This window comes from Camelina sativa, chromosome 12, assembly GCF_030686135.1.
Source record: "Camelina sativa cultivar CO46 ecotype springtype chromosome 12, ASM3068613v1".
Lineage (NCBI taxonomy): Eukaryota > Viridiplantae > Streptophyta > Magnoliopsida > Brassicales > Brassicaceae > Camelina > Camelina sativa.
In genome coordinates this window covers 18,880,531-18,903,097 of record NC_141891.1, presented here as the reverse complement: position 1 = coordinate 18,903,097, position 22,567 = coordinate 18,880,531, and the positions used below count along the sequence as shown (strand labels likewise).

The 22,567-nt window shown below is 39.0% G+C and overlaps 3 long non-coding RNA genes and 1 other non-coding gene across 8 annotated transcripts; 1 reads left to right on the top strand and 3 right to left on the bottom strand.

Annotated features, from left to right (window-relative positions):
- The first annotated feature begins 1,833 nt into the window (after positions 1-1,833).
- On the top strand, positions 1,834-3,093 carry LOC104723662 (uncharacterized). The gene is made up of 3 exons (XR_002034280.2): positions 1,834-2,243; positions 2,404-2,568; positions 2,804-3,093. It is a non-coding gene; the product is annotated as an uncharacterized LOC104723662 (long non-coding RNA).
- Positions 3,009-5,610, bottom strand: LOC104723663 (uncharacterized). 4 transcript variants are annotated; one of them, XR_757401.3, is made up of 5 exons: positions 5,356-5,610; positions 5,204-5,270; positions 4,941-5,033; positions 4,748-4,805; positions 3,009-3,491 (listed from the first exon to the last, which is right to left on the bottom strand). It is a non-coding gene; the product is annotated as an uncharacterized LOC104723663 (long non-coding RNA). The 4 variants fall into 4 exon arrangements; XR_757400.3 differs by having other exon boundaries at positions 5,204-5,235; positions 5,356-5,606; XR_015573805.1 differs by having other exon boundaries at positions 5,449-5,575.
- Positions 5,611-6,312: 702 nt separating this feature from the next.
- On the bottom strand, positions 6,313-7,732 carry LOC109127715 (uncharacterized). 2 transcript variants are annotated; one of them, XR_015575416.1, is made up of 3 exons: positions 7,336-7,732; positions 6,634-6,801; positions 6,313-6,539 (listed from the first exon to the last, which is right to left on the bottom strand). It is a non-coding gene; the product is annotated as an uncharacterized LOC109127715 (long non-coding RNA). The 2 variants fall into 2 exon arrangements; XR_015575417.1 differs by having other exon boundaries at positions 6,313-6,530; positions 7,336-7,723.
- Positions 7,733-14,347: 6,615 nt separating this feature from the next.
- On the bottom strand, positions 14,348-14,454 carry LOC147930727 (small nucleolar RNA R71). Its single transcript, XR_015576794.1, has one exon. It is a non-coding gene; the product is annotated as a small nucleolar RNA R71 (small nucleolar RNA).
- Between the last annotated feature and the right edge of the window lie 8,113 nt (positions 14,455-22,567).

Sequence of the window (22,567 nt, the reverse complement as noted above, 5' to 3'; positions counted from 1 at the left end):
AATTGATCTTGAGTAAAATCAATAACCCAAAGCACACTCAACCACGATCTAGTGGTGTCGTCATAGCACTCCAAGGTCGAATCCACAGAGACCAAACGATACACTATGAAATTATATAGACCGAGTATAGCTAAAGCAAAGAGGAAGTTTGATTTGCAAGTAACAGAATTAAAACAGAAAATAAATAAGAGCTTGTAAATTTAAGAGAAAGTATTGGGCGCAGGGAATCAATCAAGGGTTATGATCACGAAATTGGGTGATGGATTGGGATAGCTTTAGGAACCGCTCTTGAACTCAAATCTCAAATATAAAACTAACCTACTATCGCAGCATTAGTTTTCTATGCAAGGAATTGAATGAATCCTAAACCGTCGTTTGAATCTAAACAATCATAGCAAGCAATAAGTTCAAGTTTGATTTGTTCACAAGGTGCCCCAACTTCAACTGTCGTTGGCTGAGGATCACCTTGCTCACCTATGTTCTTTCAAGTAATTCAACAACACTTTTGATGCCTAGATGAATTAAACCTAAGATCATAAACTAGGTAGCTAATCTAGTTTAAGCAATAAGAACAACAATAGATGAAGAACACAAGAGATCAATCCCAAATCTAACAACCTAAATCAATGAATCATAAAGCCCCCTTTGAAACCCGAAACCCAACAGTAAGACTACTCAAACATCGAACAGAGACAATCACAAATCAAATATGAAGGAAACATGTTTGAACTGCAAAAGAGATAATAGGGTTCAGAATTCTTCTCCAAAGGGTTAAAAGGATAAGAGATCTTCTCCCAAGCTTACAAGTGCTCAAAAACGGCGTAGTGTAAAAAGTATGTCTCTAGGGGTCGAGCCCCGTGGTTAAATAGTAAAATAAATCCCTAAAAAGTCGGTTTAAAACAAATAAGGAAAAGTTGCGTCGGGGACTGGATTGGTCGATCTCGAAAGGATCAGTCATTCCCTGCTCTCATTCCATCTGCCTTCTAGCCCGAATCAGTCTTCAACCAATTAGCTCCAGATGCATGTTTTCATTCCCAAAACGCTCAGATTCCTTCCAAAGTCACCTAGAACCTGTAAAGACTCACAAGTGACTAAAAGGACTCTAAAAGCACACTTGGACCTAGGAAAAGACTCAAAACAAACCTAAAAACTATAGTTAAAACCCTATAAAATGCAGACACATCAAGATATAAGGCAATGCATAAAATGATGGTATTATTTCAAATTAAAACATAACTGATTATGTTCATAATTTATTCTGAAATTCCTAATATGAATACTTAGAAATTTTATGTAATTCAAAAATACCATGATGTTTGAAATAATAAGTGTGAACCTAAGAAAATAATTATAGAATTAGATTAAAACATCTCACAATCTTACGTAATTATCCATAAAATAAGCTCAAAATTTTAATTTTATATAAACAATTTTTAAAAAAGTTAAACTAATTTACTTAAATAATACCATCCTACCATCTTATTTAAATTTGATTCTGCTTGTGCCTATGAAAATTATATAAGATTCAAACTCAGAAATTAAACCTAAAAATTCAAAACCTATAAATTTAATTTAATATTGGTTTAGTTCTAAGATGAAACCAACCACACACTAATATAAGGTGGCTCTAGATTTTTGAAGGCTGCATATGTTTCTTATTAAAAAATAGAGGAAAAAAATGTTGATGGTTTTTTTTTTTTTGGTTTTATGGGCCTGTAGTTAATTAGGTCCAAATTATAGTTAATTAGATCCAAAAGAAAAAAGTACAGGTGTCAGAAAAATATTTAGCCAAATATCATCTTCTTAGCAAAAGTTGAGAAAAACCTGGTCATATTATATAAGATTGATTATTTAATTAGATACCAAAATTCATTACTCTAAAAATCAAACTCCAGAATTTATATTTTTTCCGGCGAAGTTTGAGGTGAATCTTTCGATCTGAGATCTTCATCAACTTCTGGGAGAACCGCCGAAACGATTAGCTTTTTGACTCACCGTACTCCACCGCTTTAGCCGGTATAACCTCCGCCTTTGCAAGAAAAACCAAACCTGTATCGACGAGACTCTCCTCCTAATCGAATCATTTAAAGAGAAATGGTAAGCAATTGGTTGTGGTCCTCTCAAATCAACCCATGGGGAAGGGATCGTTTATGATCGGTTGATTTGTTATGTCATCGTTGCTTCGTCTCCGGTTCTCGACTCGTTGAGTTAGAACTATCATCAACAATGGTGATTTACGTAAGGTAATTAATCTTCTAACGGTGATTTGAAATGGATTTTGAGTGTGTTCGATTTAGATAGTGATGAAATTGTGATTTAACTTCCTTCTATATATGGCTATCAATTTTGGTGTTGGGATTGGTCTTTCATTGTTTCGATTCAAATGGGAAAATTTGGTGATAGAATTGATGTGGCGAATCAGCTTGGTTCCTTCCACCGGAATAAAGGAAGGATCATCCGTCAATGAATAAAAATTCAGGAACAATTATCGAGTTCAAGCAACGATTTTGCAAGAAGATGAAGAGAAAGTGGTGGTGGAGGAGTCATTTAAAGCCGAGACATTTACTGGTAAAGAACCACTTGAGTAGTCAAATACGAGTTCTTCTTCAACTACTTTGTTTGACTCATGAATCATTAAGCATGAGCAAGGAGTGAATGTCTCCTTACTGTAAGGGTTTTATATTGTTGCGTCTTACTAGAAATTTAGAAAGTTTGATAATTGATTGTATGTTCATGTTATTAACAAGAGTTATTTCATTTCTTCTGATGTTGTCTTTTTTTTTTCTTTTATGTTTCCCCTCAGGACTTGGTGATTAAGATACTTCACAGATTGTATTGTTATCGAATCTATGCAACGTTTTTTGTTCTTGAGACGATTGCTAGAGTGCCTTATTTTTGCCAGTACATCTATCTCTAGTTTCAGTTCCTTATAAGTTTGTGGAAGTAACATTTAAGAGAGTATAAAGAGCTAGTCATCAGGATTTTGTATTCTTTGTAAGACAGTAAGATTGTGAATGTCACTTGAGATATGTGAAAAAAAACATTGACATACTACTGATCAAGGAATATATATAGGCCATCTTCCTTATCTCATTACAAGTATAGTTTAACTTTTAACAACCAAAGGCGATCCAACCATCATCCTCTTTGTGGAATATATAGGATTGGTGGAGAATCAAATCTTGTTTTATCGTCTTTATCAACAATTATGGATCTGGACGACAAATGTAATTTGTTTATAGATTATTGGGGTGTTTGTCCATATGGGCTTTTGTGCAGCCAAAAGTTTCAAATTGGGCATTTTTGCCCATGCTTATAGGATTAGGCTTTTCTGATGGGCAAAATGACGAGTATATCCTCCTTGTCGATGCGCGGGAGGTTGTACCTTCAAATGTGTTAATCATATAGTCTACCTCCATAAATGATGCGGGTGTAGCAGCGACATCAGCACTCACGCTCTTGGCAAGTCATTTCCTGACTTCATCGTGTACCTGTTCATCGGGAACCCAAGGGATAAGAAATACTCCCTCCGTTTCAAAATATAGGATGCTTAAGGTAAGGCACACATATTAAGATAGTTTACTTTTCTTTTAAAAAGTATCATATATATTTAAATTAAAAAAGATTCAACCAATAATAAAGAAGACTGCATAAGTAATGATTGTAGATTATTAAATATATATTAAAATTTGCATGGAAAGTTATAAGACATCTTATATTTTGAAACAAAGAAAAGAGGCCAAAACATCTTATATATTGAAACGGAGGGAGTATAATAGAAGACCAGTAAGAGGAGAAGATTAAAAATAAACCCTAAGTATTGTAAAAAAGGGAACCCAAAGGAGAAGAAATCTAATAGAGGACCAGTAAGAGGAGAAGATTAAAAATAAACCCTAAAGATTGTAAAAAAGGGAACCCAAGGGAGAAGAAATCTAATAGAGGACCAGTAAGAGGAGAAGATTAAAAATAAACCCTAAGGATTGTAAGAAAGGGAACCCAAGGGAGAAGAAATCTAATAGAGGACCAGTAAGACCATATGCAATACGAGGAAGAAGGGATAAACTAAACCCTAAGGCCAAAAGGTATCTAGAACCCAAACATAATCACATAGCAACCGTTCATATCAGATATATATACCACAAACAGAGCATAGAGATCCACCAATCAAGTAAACTCTAATAGGTAGAGGAAAATGTCAACCCACGTAGAATCAAACAAACAGAGAATATAATATAGACATGAGATATCATGGAGGCACAAGGGGTTTAGTAAAACCTAAGGGACAAAGGCAATGGGAACCCAAACTTAATGAGATAAGACAGGATAGTGCAGAGAGACCACATTAAGCATAGAAACACCAAACTGTTTAAGCAGATTATCTACCATAAATAGACAAATCGCAAAAAAAAAAAGCAAGAGAGACAACACAATGATAACACCTAGCCAACGAAGAGGCACAAAGGGTTTACTAAGCCCTAAGGGAGAAAGGCAATGGGAACCAAAACAAAATGAGATAAGACAGGATAGTGTAAAGAGACCACATTAAGTATAGAAACACCAAACTGTTTAAGAATTTTTAAGCAGTTTATCTACCATAAATGGACAAATCGCAGAACAAGCAAGAGAGACAACACACTGATAACACCTAGCCAGTGAGGAGGGGAAACTGAAGACAGTGTGAAATAAAGCCTTAGGACCAAAGAAACATTAAACAGAAAGAGAATGAGGTATAGTTGAAAGCTTATACCTGATGACACAGAAATACTATGTAGGCTACGAGAGGAAGACATAGGTTCGAACTGAACCTACTCAAGAAGGAGAAAACAACAACATATAAAATTGTAAGACAGAGTAATCTTGGAGACGCCTCCGAAGGAAGAAAAACATAAAGAAACTAAAGAAAACAATTAAAATTGTACAAATATGGAATACAAACTTACCTACAAGCGACACTGGGCGGAAATCGTCGACTTGCAGGCGAAGTTTGCGATCTGAAAACTTGGAATAGGAGATCAGACTGAAGATCTGGAAAGCTGAAAAGGTAGATTGTGGGGAGCAAAAGCTCAGATTGTGAACTTCAATTCCACTCACACATATTGTAAAGAACATGACTAACAATGCCTAAACCCATTAGATTCGTTTATTTAGTACGGAAAAAAATCACAACCCAGGCAAAGATGACATAAAAATAGAGCTCACATACCTCTCAAATTCTGGCGATTCTCAGATGGCTTCCTGCGATACAGAGAAGCGACGAAGATGGTGAAGCGCTATTGAAAAATGAAAAAAAATTGGGATTTTTTAACCTTTGAATTAGAGAGACATGAAGTGTAAGTTTGCTAACCGATAACGAACCTGACAGTTTGAAACTCTCCGTCTCTTCTACCCAATTAAAAAGGGGAAATTACATTTGAGAAAACTTAAAAACCCTAGAAAATTGAAACTTACTTCTCCAAAAAATTCTCTTTATTGACGTTTTTGAAGAGCTAATTCGTTTGGGGGGATCATGGTTGTGTGTAGTTGGAGGGAGAAGATTAGATCATATTCTCTTTTCTATGGCTAAGTCGACGAAGTTAGAAACCAGAGTTGTGTCGAGAGAAAGAGACGATCAATTGTGTGATGTGAGAAGGGGCAATATTGTCTTTTCGTCATCCAAAAAAGCCTAAATCTGTAATCACGGACAGAAAGTCCGTATTGAACAATACCCATGAGAATAAATGCCGATCTCGTAATTAACTCTAGATTATTTAGAACCTAAGTTTGTTTATGTGTTCTGTTATGCTACACATGTATGAGACCTTTGGTTGGTGGAGGAACGCAAAGATACAGGAAGGGATCCGTCAGTGTTAGGAAGACCTTCACCTTCCTAAGCATAACATTATATATATAAAACCACATAATATTATCTTTTTTCATTAAGATTTTGTATTATAGATATTTTCTTATTTTGGATGGTGTGTTTTCTGAAATAATTTAGATTTAATGCTATGTTTTTATCTATTTTTTGTTATTATGAGATTAGTAGTCTAATTATCATTTAGGGAAAATTCCTTAAAATTTAGGAAGGTCTTCTCAAAGTATAAGAAGGCTTTCCTAAAAGTTTGATTTTTTTTTTAAAAAACACTTGTTAAAAAAATTTAGGAAGGACACTATAATGTTTAGGAAGGATTACTTGAAATTTAGGAATATTTTTCTAAAGTCTTGGGTTAAAAAATTGGTTTTTAGGAAAGCCTTCATAAAGTGTTAGGAAGGCATCCTCTGAATTTAAGAAAGCCTTCATAAAGTGTTATTTTAGGATGTGAAACCGAGAACTGGTGTTTAACCAATAATCTAAGCCTTTACTTCGAGTACACATTGAGGCAAAGTGAAAATAAAAACAGTGATTTAGGAACACATATTCAACATAGAGCTTTAAAGGAAATGAGTCAAAATAAGGGTTAGCATCCTTGTAACTCTAAACAAGAGCAGTCTCCTTGTCTTTTTGATTGTTGATCCATTAGTCATCTTGGTGTAAAGTTCCATCACATGCTCTGCAATTACTTTCAAGAAAAAAATTGATGTTGTCACACCAGATAGATCCTGAGTTATAAGATAAAGGGAAATGCATGGGAATAAGAAGTTTTGGTTGCTTACCTTAGAATATAGCCAGACTCAGCAGCAATTTCAAGACCTCAAGGAAATCAATGGTACCATTACCATCCACATCCACTTCATTAATCATGTCTTGAAGCTCTGCTTCGGTTGGGTTTTGTCCAAGGGAACAACACATCACAATCCCCAGCTCCTTAGTGGTAATGCAACCTACAAGTTAAATCAAGAATTGAAAAAATGAATCAAATTATTGTCGCTCTAGAAATCTTGAATAGAACAATTCAACTGAATTTATCTCTAATTACGGAACTCAAAGCAAACAACAAACATGTATCATCTAAAGCTAGATATCTATAATTCCTCTATTGACAGTTTATTGTCATGAGCAATGAACAAATGGACAAATCTAATATGAGATAATCCTAACAAAATTTAAAGAATAAGAAATCTCCAAGGACCAAATCGTTAAGTTCCTTGTAGACTTAAACGTCATCATCATCACCATCTAAATTTCAATTCACTAACAAAATTTTATCAAATCCAGAAACCAAATAAACAAAAACAAGGACAAGAATAGAGTTCATGATTGAGATACCCAAATCACAAATCAGTCAATCTATTGAAAATCTAAAACGTTTGAAAATAAGAAAGGGAAGTCGATCACACCATAAGACTCAAGCGGACAAATAAAGCAATGAGACCTAAGAATCAAATCCAGAATTCAGAATCGAGAATCGAGCTTACCTTGAGTTTAAATCAGAAGCTGCTTGGCAAATATCCTCACTACTCTCTTCCATCCCACTTTATCGGGCTTAGGAGTCGCAACCTTTCGTATCCGGCGCTGCGTGGCGGTGGTATTAGTCCCTATCGCTACAAGCTAGACCTCCTAGCCACATAGCCTCACCACGGCTCGAATCTCTACTATTGCCACCAGCTTCCCCAACACCATCGTTCGCAAGTGATTCGCTTTGAGGGTAATCAAAGTTGGGTTTCTCTCTCCGGCAAGAATCAGCGTCCATCTAGTTGGCGCCGTCGTGTTAACCGTGATAGACACCGTCAATGCTTTAATTCTCTCTCTCCATGGTCTCTCTCGCTGGTGAAACACGGATTCTCTAATTCTCACAATTTCAACATTTTGTTTAATCGTTGTTTTAATTTAATTTTATTAATGATATATTAGTTTGTGCTAAATTTGGAAAATTTGAGAATATGTGCTAATTTTGGACTAAAAACTTAAAATTGTGCTATTTGTGAGAATTCCCCAAAAAATATTTGGTTTGGGTTTTTATAAATTCAAACGTACGTACGAAATGGATAATCTTTTAAATGAAGTAAAAGAGTTTATTTTGGGACAGTTAAAACCAAAAGGAATGAAATTATTTATAAGAGTATACGGATAATTTGAGAAATGGCTTCATGTATGAGGCCCCCTGTAAAATAGCGTTTCAACTAGTTTACCCCTGTACTTTTATGCTCTACCTATTTCCCTCTAGACAACATCTATTCTTTCCAATTCCACCTATATTAATTGATTTCTATCTAACTAACCAAAATAAATTAAGCTTTTAAAAATCTTAGTTTTGCGTTTTAAAATCAATAATTCGCGATTACTTTACCATGATTGGCTTAACCCGACTCAAAATATCATACCCGAAATCATTTTGTTTACCCATTTCCTCAAAATGATTTGGGGAAAAGAAATTAGGTACAATGAGGGTACTTTGCTACCACACCAGCACCTACTCGGAACTCCTCTGTGAGTAGTTCTCGAAGTCAGATGAGACTAATTAGAAGAAGAAAACTGGCTCATACTTCCAATTAAAGAGAAACAAACAAACGGAGAAAAAGAATAAGAAATTGAATTGAGAAAGAAGAACTCAATTTTCTTGGTTTCGAGGAAGAAGAAGAAGATCTAATTTCTATTTTTTCCCAATTTGATTTGGGGAAAATGGGTAAACAAAATGATTTCAGGTCTGATATTTTGAGTCGGGTTAAGCCAATCGCGGTACAGTAATCGCAAATTATAAATTTTAAAAACGCAAAACTTAGATTTTTAAAAGCTTAATTTATTTTGGTTGATTAGATAGAAATCAATTAATATAAGTGGAAATGGGAAGAATAGATGTTGTCTAGGGAGAAATAGGTAGAGCGTAAAAGTACAGGGGTAAACTAGTTGAAACGCTATTTTACAGGGGGTCTCATACAGGCAGCCCTTTGAGAAAAGATGAAAGTTTTTTATTGGTCAATGTTCAAACAGAAAATTTATGTACGATTTTTTTTTTTTAATGACTAGCAGAAGTATCAAGATTACTTGTGCAGTTGTGCGCCAATATATTTCTTATAGCGAAATCCATATTTTCTTTTGTTAACTCTTTTCTGAAGAGCAGATTCCTCTCCATTATCTCTCTGTTTTCTGTAACCAGGAGCTTAACTGTTAGTAACTGCTGATGATAATAATAATTGCTTAGACAAAGCCAAACTTTAATTATTGTTTTTTTTCAGTTTCTTTCACATGCTCAGCAACAAATGATTCTATTGTAAAACCTCTGTAAATTAACACAATTAAGAATATAAGATTAAGTTTATAAAGCTATTAATTAATTGATTCATCTAATAAACAAATTCAAATTCAAAGTATCGTAATTTATCGATGTATTAATTTACCATAAAAAAATTTATACAAATTTTGACTGATTTTTTTTTTGGGTTAAAACTTTGACTTTATTTAATGTTAGTCAAACTTTTATCATATGTTGAAACAGAAACTATCTTATAAAATAGGACGATGTTGTTTATGTTTGTTATTAAAAGGGTAACTAGGTAATCTTACGGTTAGAAGATAACAACAGGATACATTGATTTCGTGAGAGAGAAAATTATGAAAAAAAGATGTGGCATTTATGCAAATTATAAGTGATATATGTGAGTTGGGCCACAAAACAGTCCAACAAGGAGGAAGCCCAACAAAGAAGGTTGGTCAACATTCTCAAGTCATGACAAAGACTGTACCTGCTCCATAACCGATTTGGTGCTCTACAAGATAAGGATGATGACTAGCTCATCACAGCTGTCATGAGAGCTGTCACAATGACTCACCTATTTCTAGATTGTTCTCTTTGTTTCTATATAAGACATAGTTCTCTAAGAGTGTAAACCTATCTTGACATTATAAGAAAGAATCAAGTTCTTCTCAAAGGTTTATCTTTATTTTCATGGTATCAGAGCCTTGTAAACCTTAACAGGTTCTACAATGGCGATCTCATATCCTTTCCCTGACAACATTCATGTCACGAGTACAGTTACTATCAAATTCAACAACACAAACTATCTCCTTTGGAAGACTCAGTTTGAATCTCTCTTATCATGTCAAAAACTCATCGTGTTCGTCAATAGTGCCGTGACAGCTCCTTCTCGTACCACCTCGACAACAAAACTAATCCACAGTATGAGGCCTGGTTCTGCACAGATCAACTCGTCAGATCGTGGCTCTTTGGTACTCTGTCTGAAGAAGTCCTCGGGTATGTTCATAACATTACTACCTCTAGAGATGTCTGAATTTCTTTAGCTGAGAACTTCAATAAGAGTAGCATTGCTAGGGAATTTGCTCTTCGCCGTAGTCTATGGGTTCTAGAAAAGAAAGGCATGTCCTTTGCTGCTTATTGTTGAGAGTTTATAGCCATTTGTGATTCCTTGAGTTCTATTGGTAAGCCAATAGATGAGTCTCTGAAGATATTTGGGTTCTTAAATGGTTTGGGTCGTGATTATGACCCAATCGCCACTGTCGTCCAAAGCTCCTTGAGCAAGATCTCCCCACCAAGCTTTGGTGATGTGGTTTCTGAAGTTGAAAGCTTTGACAACAAGCTTCAGTCGTACAATGTCCCAGATGCTGTTACTCCACATCTTGCGTTTCATGTTCAACAAAGTGGCTATGGCAACCAGTCGAGAGGAAGCTATCGTGGCGGAGGTCGATCTTCAGGACAAAACAGAGGACGTGGAGGCTACTCCTCTCGTGGTAGAGGTTTCTCTCAACACCAAACAACTCAGCAGTCTTCTGGTGAACGTCCCATTTGTTAGATTTGTGGTCAAACAGGACACCTTGCGTCTGATTGCTGGAATTGTTTTGATCACAACTATCAGAGACCTGACGTAGCTCAAGTGTTTTCCTCCCTGAAAATCTCTGATGGTAATGATTGGGTCACTGATTCTGGAGCTACCGCTTATGTCACTTCCTCGGCCATTAATCTGCAGTCTGCTACAACATACAATGGGAATGACACAGTTCAGGTTGGAGATGGCACTTACCTACCTATCACTCATGTTGGATCAGCTACCATTGCTTCCTCTACAGGTAAAATCTCGTTAAATGACATGTTGGTCTGCCCAGATATGCAAAAATCTCTCATTTATATATCTAAATTGTGTGATGATCTGCCTTGTGGAGTTTGGTTTGATTCTAATAAAGTATGTATTGTTGACATACCAACTCAGAAGGTGGTAGCAAAGGGTCCACGAAATAGAGGGTTATACACTTAGGAGAATCAAGAATTTGTGGCACTGTTCTCTAATCGACAATGTACAGCCTCTGAAGATACTTGGCATCATCGGCTTGGACATACAAATTCTCAAGTTCTCCAACACCTCAAGAACAGCAAGGAAGTTAACATTAATAAGAGCAGAACAACCTCCATTTGTGAGCCTTGCCAGATGGGGAAGAATAGTAGATTACAGTTTTTTGAATCGGATTCAAGATTTTTTTGTCCCCTAGATCGAGTTCATTGTGATCTTTGGGGACCTTCTCCAGTTGTATCTCAACAAAGGTTTAAATATTATGCAGTTTTTGTGGATGAATTCTCAAGATTTACTTGGTTCTACCCTATAAGAGCAAAGTCTGAATTTTTCTCTATATTCAAGGTCTTTAAATCAATGGTTGAGAATCAATTCAAGACAAAGATGAAAGTTTTTCAGGGTGATGGAGAGGAGAGTTCACAAGCAATGTTCTTAAACAATTCCTCTCAGAAAATGGCATAATTCACAGAATTTCATGTCCCTACACTCCTCAACAGAATGGAATTGCTGAAAGAAAACACAGACATATAGTTGAGTTGGGCTTAACTATGATGTTTCACAGTCACACTCCTCTACATCACTAGGTTGAAGCATTCTTCACATCAAGCTTCATCACCAATCTTCTACCTTCTCCAACACTGGACAACTGCAGTCCGTTTGATTTTTTTATTCAAAGAGAAGCCTAACTATTCTATGTTAAAAGTCTTCTATTCAGCATGTTATTGATATGTCTATATTTTGTCTCTCCTTAGCCTATTCTTATCATGCATTTAGCTAGGATAACTCATTGGTTTGCATCGTTTTCTAGTTCTTTCTATACACTTTGCACGACTAGGTAGCTCTTGCATCATCCTTGCATACATTGTGCATTTTGGAGTATTTCAGGTATTTAGGAAACGTTGGAAGCCATTCTCGTCCGAGCCATGGTCACCATCTTCGTTTCGTCCGAGCCATGGTCACCATTTTCGTTTCGTCCGAGCCATGGTCACCATCTTCGTTTCGTCCGAGCCATGGTCACCATCTTCATTTTGTCCGAGCCATGGTCACCATCTTCGTTTCGTCCGAGCCATGGTCACCATCTTCGTTTCGTCCGAGCCATGGTCACCATCTCCGTTTTGTCCGAGCCATGGTCACCATCTCCATTTCGTCCGAGCCATGGTCACCATCTCCGTTTCGTCCGAGCCATGGTCACCATCTCCGTTTCGTCCGAGCCATGGTCACCATCTCCGTTTCGTCCGAGCCATGGTCACCATCTCCGTTTCGTCCGAGCCATGGTCACCATCTCCATCTCGTCCGAGCCATTGTCACCATCTCCGTTCCATCCAAGCTATCCGTCCAAGCCATGCTCCTCAGCCTTCCATCCGAGCTATGATGACATTGGATTCCATTCGACGCACACGGACTCGATCGCACATGTCGGGAAGAAGGACGTTTGGTTTCACACGCTTCAGGAGATTACCGAACCGACGCTTTACCTTGTCGTTTTAAGTTTTAGGGCTTTCCATGTTGGACTATTATATATACATTTTGTTAAGTCTTTGCGGAGACATCTTATCTTTTTATCTCATTTTCGTTCCCAGAAGGTTTTAACCTAGCATCCAAAAAATACGTTCTCAGACTTGTATTCCGATATCTTTGAGATTATTGAGATTTTGCATTTGATTCCTTCTACAAAGTTGTTCATCTTATTTTTATCTACCTAATAATGCTTGTTTCAATGATTTCTGTTTTTACATCCTTGACTATGATTTTCGGATCTGAGTAGTGTGTTAGTTCTTGAGGATGGGATAGATTAGGTGGAGGATCTTAGGATGTAGAGTGTTTAAGCTTTGATTGTATGATTCCCTTCTGGACTAGAGTTAGAATTACTAGTTTCTCTCTGATCAATTGGAACTAGGTTCGAGACATTTCCGCACCCAAAAGGTGTTTGATGAAATGTCTGACCAACTAGTGCCAGAGACTTACGTTCCTAGCCTAAGAGATTAGTTGTCTAGGATGTTTGTTGACGTGAATGAACTTGTTTGTCATGCCTGCTCAACCACGTTTCTCTAGCGAGAGCTAGGTATGGAAGTGGTTGAGTCTGAGTAGCTTTTGCCAAGAGATTGGATTAGCTAAGTTGTGATGTTCATTGTTTAGGGATACTTTGCTTGTGGTATGTTAAACACTCCTTAGACTAGGATACTCCACCGACATCAATTACCCCATTCTCAGGAATTCTTCCTTTCTGATTTTTATTACATTCCTGGAACTGTTTTGTTTGTTCATGCTTAGAATCATTTGCGTTTTTATTCACTTTCGCTTCTTGTCATGCATTCTTGTTTCTAGTTCTGTGACTCACTTCTGTTTCGCATTTTGATCATTCTAGGACTGTTAGATAAAAACACTCTTTGAATTGGCTTAACTTGTGACATCTTGATTGCATTTTGAGTGATAGTAAACTTTCCCAACTGGATTGACACCTTAAGTATTACAACGCATAAGGTTAATTGAACCTACTAGGAGACATAAAAATCTTAGTATCAATTTGGCGCCGTTGCCATTTGGGAATTGTTTTGCTACATTTAAGATTTCAAGTTTTGCAAGATTAAGTTCTGTTACACTTATCATTCTGAGTACTGACTTGCTTTGGTTTTTTGCTTGTTTGTCTTGCACCTCAGGTACCTGTTGATTGCAACCTTGCATGCACACCAGATCAAGAGGGCATCAGAATCTCCTTCCTGTTATCGATGAAATCAATCGGTTGCAACGCCCACGACAAGCTCGTATTTCCACCGATCATCCCGTACCAGTCCCTATGGAACAGCATAATGAACCACATCCGGGACCGCGAAACATTGGTGCTGGGGATGCGCCGAACACTCATACTCAGCGTGCTGGAATCGTCCCTCCCGCCGTGCAGAACAACAACTTCGAGATCAAAAGTGGTCTGATCACCATGATCCAAGGAAACAAGTTTCACGGTTTGCCTATGGAGGATCCACTCGACCACTTGGACGAGTTCGACCGTCTTTGCAGTCTTACCAAGATCAACGGCGTGAGTGAGGACGGTTACAAGTTGCGCCTCTTCCCATTCTCCCTGGGAGACAAGGCTCATCAATGGGAGAAAACCCTTCCCAAGGGATCAATCACCACCTGGGATGGCTGCAAGAAGGCATTCTTGGCCAAGTTTTTCTCCAACTCCAGAACAGCACGTCTCAGGAATGAGATTTCCAGCTTCACTCAGAAGAGCTCAGAATCGTTCTGTGAAGCCTGGGAGCGTTTTAAGGGTTACCACAGCCAGTGTCCACACCATGGTTTCAGCAACGAGTCACTGCTGAGCACTCTGTACCGTGGTGTACTTCCAAAAATCCGCATGCTGCTTGACACTGCTTCTAACGGTAATTTCTTGAACAAAAACGTTGAGGAAGGATGGCAACTGGTTGAGAATCTCGCTCAGTCTGACGGCAACTACAATAAGGATTATGACCGCACAGTTCGCAGCGACGCTGGGTCTGAGGAGAAGTACAAGAGGGACCTTAAGAATGTCAATGACAAGCTTGACCGCCTCTTGCTAAGTCAGCAGCAGACTGTCCATTTCGTATCTGAGGATGACCCTTTTCAAGTTCAGGATGGGAAGGGTGAGCAGTCTGAAGAAATCAACTACGTCCTGAATCAAGGTGGATACAACAAGGGTTATAACCCCTACAAGACGAACCCCAATTTGTCTTACCGGAGCACCAATGTTGCAAATCCACAAGATCAGGTGTACCCTCCTCAGCAGCAACAACAAGGTATGCAAAAGCCTTTTGTTCCTTACAATCAAGGATTCATGCCTAAGCAACAATTCCAGCAAAGTTCTCACGCTCCTTCCGGACCACCACCTGGATTTTCACCTCAACAAGTTCAACCTACTCAAGGTCCAGATCAAGAAATGAAGCACATGCTACAACAACTTCTTCAAGGTCAAGCTAGTGGTTCTCTGGATACTGCTAAGAAGTTTGCTGAACTCAGTCAGCGGATGGAATGCTCTTACAATGATCTGAATGTCAAGTTTGAAGCTCTTAACTCCAAGATGAAGTATATGGAAGGCAAGACTATTTCTACTTCTACCCCAACAACTGGCCAACTACCTGGAAAAGCAGTTCAAAACCCCAAGGACTATGCTACTATCCATGCAATCACCACCCAAGCTGTAGATGTACGGCTCACTGAGGACACTGAGAGTTTAGATGGGGAGGATTTTCTTCAATATGAAATTGAGATAAAGGATCCTGTCGAGGATCCAATTGAGTCAGCAAAACAATCTGATCCTGAAGCTACTAAAGAACCCACTGCTCCCAAGGATAAACCTGTGAGATTCATTCCTCCACCATACAAGCCACCTCTACCATTTCCAGTGAGGTTTAAGAAGCAGCTTACTGAGAAGTACAAAGCTCTGTTCGAAAACCAAGTCAAGGAGATTGAACTTAGGATGCCTTTGCTTGATGCATTTGCACTTGTGCCTCAATATCAAAAGTTTTTAACTGACTTGGTAACCGAAAAGACCAAAGAGAAGGAGGAGATAGCTAAAGGAGCTCAAGCTAAGGCTCTGGAAGATGAGAGGGTATGGCATGACATAGGTGGGGTTATTCATGAATGCAAGGCTGTCATTCAGAAGATGATTATCCCAAAGAAGCTAGAGGACCCTGGTTCTTTCACCTTGCCTTGTTCTCTAGGTCCATTGGCCTTCAAAAAGTGCCTATGTGATCTTGGTGCTTCAGTAAGCCTCATGCCACTGTCTGTAGCTCAGAGGCTAGGATTCAACGAATACAAGTCATGCAACCTCCGCTTAATATTGGCTGATAGGACTACTAGATTGCCTCATGGTCTATTAGAGAATTTTCCCATCAAAATTGGACAAGCTGAGATTCCTACTGACTTTGTAGTGCTGGGAATGGATGAAGAGCCTAAAGATCCACTAATCCTAGGAAGACCTTTCTTAGCTACAGTTGGCGCAGTCATTGATGTCAAGAATGGGATGATTGATCTCAATCTGGGTAAAAACTTCAAGATGAAGTTTGATATCAGGGATTCTAGGAAGAAACCAACTATTGATGGACATACCTTTGTGATTGAAGAGAAAGATCAGAAATCTGGGTTTGACATCTTTGAGGATGTGAATGAGGCAGAAACTGAGGTTTTGGTAACCAAAGAGAAAACTCAAAGTGTCACTCGATCATTCTCCAAATCGAGTGCAGTCGTTACCCTCCCTAAGCGTCAAGATCTGCTTCCTAAACCTCACCAACCGCAAGAGTCACGTCCTCCCGCGCTTAACAGTTTGTATGAACTACAAAATACTCAGATTCTAAGGGATTCAGTGAAAGAGTTAACAGCTATGGTGAAGAAGATGAGTGGGAAAATCAAGAAGCTCCAAGGTACAATGAGAAGTTCTCCTCTCAGGATAATGAAGAAGAGGTGTTGCAGAGTTCAACCACCACTGTGCGTTCTCAACCATCATCGACTCGAACAAGGTTCAACCGACAGCGTGGAATCAGACTCGACCCATCCTGAGAGGTTCATCACTCTGCACTCATTCGAGCCATGCCTCTGCTGTCACGCTCGAGCCAATTTCACTCCGCACATGCTCCACCTACCACACTCGATCCACTCAAGTCAACACCCGATCGAGCCCCTCTCTCGAGCCACACACAAAGTCTCCAGCGAGCCAACTCGTCAGAGAACACTCTCTCCGGTTCCCTCCCTAGCACGTCAATCTTCATATGTGTCACGGGAGCGTCCGCCTTCACCCGCTCCTTCACGCCACTCGTCACATGAGTCCAGGGAGAGAAGGAGACGCGGTTCGCGAGATTCCAGAGCCTCTTCTAGTCACCGATCAGCGCGTTGTTCTGCAACTCGAGATGAGCATGAGGTTGAGGTTGAGCGGTGAGTTGAAGCTCAAGGTGATCATCAGGGCACACAAGCGGTTGAGTAGCAAGTCGACCTACCAGCTGATGTCACACCCGCGGATCCCGAACAAGGCAAAGGACAAAGTCAGTTTCACGTTCCTCTTTGGACGAGCACAGACTCCTTCTTCTACTACTGAGGTACTCCAACCTTTCCTTTGTACATACCATTTCATTCCTGCATTGTTTCTGTTGTGATTCTTAAATCCTCCTGCAAATTTTTCTTACACAGGAGACTGTGTAATTTAAGTTTGGGGGAGGGTTTGAGATGATGTATCTAATGTCGTGTTTTGTGATTCTTATTTCAAAATTTTGCATCATATCATGTTTGAGTCTGCATCCATCTATTTGCATAGAAAAACCACAAAAATTTGAAAAAATTTCGAAAATTTCCACAAAAACAGAGTGTTCATGTAGTTTGCAATTGCATATTAGGATTGAGTCTAGGTTTATTCATATAGGGTTGTTGCATTTAGCATAGGGGTTGATGATGATTGTAACCTTGTTATCATGTTGGATTCAATAGGATAGGATCAAGGCCCTTGTTCTTAGTTCTTTGATGCTTGTTGATTGAACTTGAAAATTTCAGATTGAAGCATGTTTTGGATTGATATCATTCCCTATCTACCTGAACCTATTCCTGACTTGCAATTATCCTGTTATGCATTGAAGTTGAACTCATGGATACCATATACATACTTGGATTGTCTTTCACATTTTTACCACTCTTGTCAATCCAAGTAGCTGATTCCCATCTTTGGAACAGTTCCCCGCACCCTTAACCAACCGTTCTTTCATTCCAATTGTATTCTTGAGTGTCAGACCTTTTTCCGAGTTGAGCTTGTTAGAAAGTGTTAGGTTCTAACCGACAAGAGTAGGATCCTGTGTAGTTCTAGTTCGCGTTATCCGGACTAGTAGGACTAGGTGAGAACTCGAATTTTGGGTATTGGGTATGGATTTGTGCAGAAGAGTGAAGTGTAAAAAGAAAGTAAAGGGTAGAAAATCTTTAGGAGGGGGATGTGTTTTCAAGGTTTACAAGTCTAGTAAAGGATTTGGGTTGAGCAAAATAATGAGTTATTGGTTCTGGGCATAAAACGAAAAGATTAGACAAAGAAAAGAAGTAAAATGTTTAAGATGTCTAGATTCCTTAGAAGAAAAGAAAAAGAACCTTACTGATAATAAAGATTTCCCAATCCGCTAGAATGATAAGAAGTGAACTCTTCCTAAGACCAAGTGTAAAGAATGAAAGATTGGGTTTGAGACAATGTTTATGATGAAGGGTAGAACCAACTTCGGTTTGGAACGTTCTTTGGGTAGACAGGGCGCTGCTCTTGTATGTATCAGTTGGTTTCAACCTTTAGCCTTCTCTTAAGCTCAACTCATTTTCGTGAGAGAACCTTGTTCTGTATTGATGAAACCACTCGAGAAGGAGACCATCTAAGTCTCTAACCTTTCACCCTAGCCAAATGAGTTCAACGACATTGCTTAGCTTGATTCACGGTTCTCTGTTAATGAATGTTAAAGGGAATGATTGATAGGATTGCATGTGTAGAAAACAAAATATAGAGTTCCTTCACCATGCATCATAGAACTAAAAACAAGGACCTTGATTCTAACTATTTTATTTAGCATGTTTTAGGTTCTGAGACCCCATCTTCACACCTCTTCTCCATACTCTATTCTTGATTGTTTGCTTGAGGGCAAGCAAAGAGTAAGTTTGGGGGAGTTGATATGTCTATATTTTGTCTCTCCTTAGCCTATTCTTATCATGCATTTAGCTAGGATAACTCATTGGTTTGCATCGTATTCTAGTTCTTTCTATACACTTTGCACGACTAGGTAGCTCTTGCATCATCCTTGCATACATTGTGCATTTTGGAGTATTTCAGGTATTTAGGAAACGTTGGAAGCCATTCTCGTCCGAGCCATGGTCACCATCTTCGTTTCGTCCGAGCCATGGTCACCATCTTCGTTTCGTCCGAGCCATGGTCACCATCTTCGTTTCATCCGAGCCATGGTCACCATCTTCATTTCGTCCGAGCCATGGTCACCATCTTCGTTTCGTCCGAGCCATGGTCACCATCTTCATTTCGTCCGAGCCATGGTCACCATCTCCGTTTCGTCCGAGCCATGGTCACCATCTCCATTTCGTCTGAGCCATGGTCACCATCTCCGTTTCGTCCGAGCCATGGTCACCATCTCCGTTTCGTCCGAGCCATGGTCACCATCTCCGTTTCGTCCGAGCCATGGTCGCCATCTCCATCTCGTCCGAGCCATTGTCACCATCTCCGTTCCATCCGAGCTATCCGTCCAAGCCATGCTCCTCAGCCTTCCATCCGAGCTATGATGACATTGGATTCCATTCGACGCACACGGACTCGATCGCACATGTCGGGAAGAAGGACGTTTGGTTTCACACGCTTCAGGAGATTACCGAACCGACGCTTTACCTTGTCGTTTTAAGTTTTAGGGCTTTCCATGTTGGACTACTATATATACATTTTGTTAAGTCTTTGCGGAGACATCTTATCTTTTTATCTCATTTTCGTTCCCAGAAGGTTTTAACCTAGCATCCAAAAAAAACGTTCTCAGACTTGTATTCCGATATCTTTGAGATTATTGAGATTTTTGCATTTGATTCCTTCTACAAAGTTGTTCATCTTATTTTTATCTACCTAATAATGCTTGTTTCAATGATTTCTGTTTTTACATCCTTGACTATGATTTTTGGATCTGAGTAGTGTGTTAGTTCTTGAGGATGGGATAGATTAGGTGGAGGATCTTAGGATGTAGAGTGTTTAAGCTTTGATTATATGATTCCCTTCTGGACTAGAGTTAGAATTACTAGTTTCTCTCTGATCAATTGGAACTAGGTTCGAGACATTTCCGCACCCAAAAGGTGTTTGATGAAATGTCTGACCAACTAGTGCCAGAGACTTACGTTCCTAGCCTAAGAGATTAGTTGTCTAGGATGTTTGTTGACGTGAATGAACTTGTTTGTCATGCCTGCTCAACCACGTTTCTCTAGCGAGAGCTAGGTATGGAAGTGGTTGAGTCTGAGTAGCTTTTGCCAAGAGATTGGATTAGCTAAGTTGTGATGTTCATTGTTTAAGGATACTTTGCTTGTGGTATGTTAAACACTCCTTAGACTAGGATACTCCACCGACATCAATTACCCCATTCTCAGGACTTCTTCCTTTCTGATTTTTATTACATTCCTGGAACTGTTTTGTTTGTTCATGCTTAGAATCGTTTGCGTTTTTATTCACTTTCGCTTCTTGTCATGCATTCTTGTTTCTAGTTCTGTGACTCACTTCTGTTTCGCATTTTGATCATTCTAGGACTGTTAGATAAAAACACTCTTTGAATTGGCTTAACTTGTGACATCTTGATTGCATTTTGAGTGATAGTAAACTTTCCCAACTGGATTGACACCTTAAGTATTACAACGCATAAGGTTAATTGAACCTACTAGGAGACATAAAAATCTTAGTATCAGTTATCCTTGTCTCAGACCTATGGCAAGTAACAAATTCGATCCAAGGTCTCTCCAATGTGTCTTTCTGGGTTATCATACTTAATATAAAGGATATTGATCCTTATATACTCCAACAGGAAGGGTTTACATCTCGAGACATGTTATTTTTGATGAAAGTTGCTTTCCTTTTCAACAACAATACAAGCATCTGCTTCCAACATATCAAACTCCCCTGCTCGAAGCTTGGCAAGCAGCATCGCCATCTCCACAATCAGTTCCTGTTCCTATTCAGTCTCCAGTCTATCCAACTCAAGGAACCACACCAACAACAGTTTCAGAATCTAAGAATATTACTACAAATATTGGTGAGAATGAAGATTTGACTGGGGAGGACACTGAGAGTTCAGTTGCTGAAGAAGAAGATCTTGAAAATCAACAAGAAGAGCTCCAAGAGATCAATGCTCATCCCATGACTACTCGAGCAAAAGCAGGGATACACAAACCGAACCCATGATATGTTCTTCTTACCTCACGTTTCGTTTCTCAAGAACCAAAAAACATAACTGAAGCTCTAGCACATCCAGGATGGAATGATGCAGCACATGATGAAATCACAACAATACACATGCTTCATACTTGGGACTTGACGGAGCCTACAGAGGATATGAACATTTTGGATTGTAAAAGGGTCTCCAAAACCAAACTTAGGCCTGATGGTTTTGTGGACAAGCTAAAGACTCGACTAGTTGCAAAGGGTTTTGATCAGGAGGAAGGTCTGGACTATCTGGAGACATTCAGTCCAGTCGTAAGAACAGCAACAATTCGCATGGTGCTTGATGTTGCGGTTGCAAAGGATTGGGACATCAAACAACTTGATGTTTATAATGCGTTTTTTCATGGAGAATTAAAAGAACCTTTATTCATGCTCCAACCTCCTGGTTTCATCGATAAGCAGAGACCTTCACATGTTTGTCGACTCACCAAAGCTCTATACGGCCTCAAACAGGCTCCGAGGGCCTGGTTTGATACCTTCAGCAAATATTTGATTGAATTTGGGTTCACCTGCTGAAAGTCTGATCCATCTCTCTTTACATATCACATAAATGGTAAATCTCCGGTTCTCCTCTTGTATGTTGATGACATGCTACTTACAGGAAGTGATAAGAGCCTAGTTGACACTCTGTTAGAGTCTCTGAATAAAAGGTTTTCTATGAAAGATCTTGGAGCTCCCAGCTACTTCCTTGGTGTTGAAATTCAAAAGTGTAAAGAAGGATTCTTTCTCCATCAAACAGCTTATGCCAAAGACATTCTTTATCAAGCTGTTATGTCCGACTACAATCCGATGCCAACACCACTGCCACAAAATCTGGACAATATGAATCCTGAACTCTTTTCTGAGCCTACCTACTTTCGAAGTCTTGCGGGAAAACTTCAATATTTTACAATCACTAGGGCTGACATTCAGTTTGCAGTCAACTTCGTATGTCAAAGAATGCATGAACCCACAACATCTGACTTTGGTCTGCTCAAACGATCCTATGATACATTAAAGGTACGTTACATATGGGTTTGTATATAAAGAAGAGTTCCAATCTGTCTCTTTCAGCATATTGTGATAGTGATCACTCTGGTTGCAAGAAGACTCGTCATTCCACAACAGGATTTTGCATTCTTCTCGGTCCGAACCTGATCAGTTGGTCTGCTAGAAGGCAAGAAACAGTGTCTCACTCGTCTACTGAAGCAGAGTACAGGGCACTTACAGATACAGCTCACGAAATAAGCTGGCTCTCATTCCTCCTATGTGATCTGAGGATCTCTCAACAGTTTCAAACCTTGCTCAAATGCGACAATCTCTCTGCAGTGTATATCAGTGCAAACCCAGCTCTTCAGAAACGCTCCAAGCACTTTGACACTGACTTCCATTACATCCGAGAGCAAGTAGCATTGGGACACATTGAGACACAGCATATACCAGCTAAATTTCAACTAGCAGATATCTTTACCAAATCCT